The sequence below is a fragment of the Phoenix dactylifera genome, chromosome 10 (genome assembly GCF_051530095.1).
Source record: "Phoenix dactylifera cultivar Ajwa chromosome 10, Ajwa_hap1_PhDact_Kaust_v1.1, whole genome shotgun sequence".
NCBI classification, from domain to species: Eukaryota; Viridiplantae; Streptophyta; class Magnoliopsida; order Arecales; family Arecaceae; genus Phoenix; species Phoenix dactylifera.
In genome coordinates this window covers 1,313,294-1,315,000 of record NC_143199.1, presented here as the reverse complement: position 1 = coordinate 1,315,000, position 1,707 = coordinate 1,313,294, and positions in this window count along the sequence as shown.

Here is a 1,707-nt window from a genome sequence, read left to right as displayed (position 1 = left end):
CCCCCCTCCCTACCACCCCGACGGGGCATCCGCCCAAAGCCCACCCCAAGCGTTCCAAAGTACCGAGGAGCGTTGCAAACGGGAACCGCCCGGACACGCGTCCCGGTCGCACGGGATGCGCGTCCCGGTCGCACGGGTCGCGCGTCCCGGGAGGGCCGACGGAGGAAGCCGGCGCACGGCCGCCGCGCGGACGGCCGGCGGGGGCGCCCATGCGCCGGGGCCTCGGCGGGCGTGGGCCGGCTCCCTCGGGGACGAACGGTGCCGGGCCCGCCCGCCGCGAGGCGACGGACTTGTGCGGAGTGGAGCGGAAGTCCCGCCGCGGCAGCAGCAGCCCCCCCTCCCTACCACCCCGGCGGGGCATCCGCCCAAGGCCCACCCCAAGCATTCCAAAGTACCAAGGAGCGTTGCAAACGGGAACGGCCCGGACACGCGTCCCGGTCTCACGGGATGCGCGTCCCGGTCGCACGGGTCGCGCATCCCGGGAGGGCCGACGGAGGAAGCCGGCGCACGGCCGCCGCGCGGACGGCCGGCGGCGGCGCCCATGCGCCGGGGCCTCGGCGGGCGCGTGCCGGCTCCCTCGGGGACGAACGGTGCCGGGCGCGCCCGCCGCGAGGCGACGGACTTGTGCGGAGTGGAGCGGAAGTCCCGCCGCGGCAGCAGCAGCCCCCCCTCCCTACCACCCCGGCGGGGCATCCGCCCAAGGCCCACCCCAAGCGTTCCAAAGTACCGAGGAGCGTTGCAAACGGGAACGGCCCGGACACGCGTCCCGGTCTCACGGGATGCGCGTCCCGGTCGCACGGGTCGCGCATCCCGGGAGGGCCGACGGAGGAAGCCGGCGCACGGCCGCCGCGCGGACGGCCGGCGGCGGCGCCCATGCGCCGGGGCCTCGGCGGGCGCGTGCCGGCTCCCTCGGGGACGAACGGTGCCGGGCGCGCCTGCCGCGAGGCGACGGACTTGTGCGGAGTGGAGCGGAAGTCCCGCCGCGGCAGCAGCCGCCCCCCCTCCCTACCACCCCGGCGGGGCATCCGCCCAAAGCCCACCCCAAGCGTTCCAAAGTACCGAGGAGCGTTGCAAACGGGAACGGCCCGGACACGCGTCCCGGTCGCACGGGATGCGCGTCCCGGTCGCACGGGTCGCGCGTCCCGGGAGGACAGACCGAGCAAGCCGAGGTGCCGCTCACGGCCGCCGCGAGGGACGTACGGCGCCGGCGCCCGCGCCCCGTGGCACGGCCTAGAGCGTGCCCCCCTGCCACCCCATCGGGGCATCGGCGCAAAGCCCACCGCGGGGTAGATAACCGAAGGCAACGAGGGACGGTGGATGCACATATCCGAGCAGTGGCGATAGGGCCGGAGGGAGCACCGACAGGGCCGTGAGATTTTAAAGTACCGAGGGAATTTGCAAACCGGGCCCGCCCCTCCCCCCGTCCATCGCACGCCGATCGGGGGTCCGGCGCCCCGCGGGGGGCTGCCGGCATGCGCTCCCGGTGCAGGCATCGACGAGCCGCCCGCGACCTCCACTCGGGTCCGAGCCCCCAAGCGCGGATGCCGAAACGCGCCGGCCGCGGCAGCCCCACCCCTGCCACCCCATCGGGGCATCGGCGCAAGGCCCACCCTGGGGTAGATAACCGAAGGCAACGAGGGACGGTGGATGCACATATCCGAGCAATAGCGATAGGGCCGGAGCGAAGACCGAGGGGGTCGGGGGGTT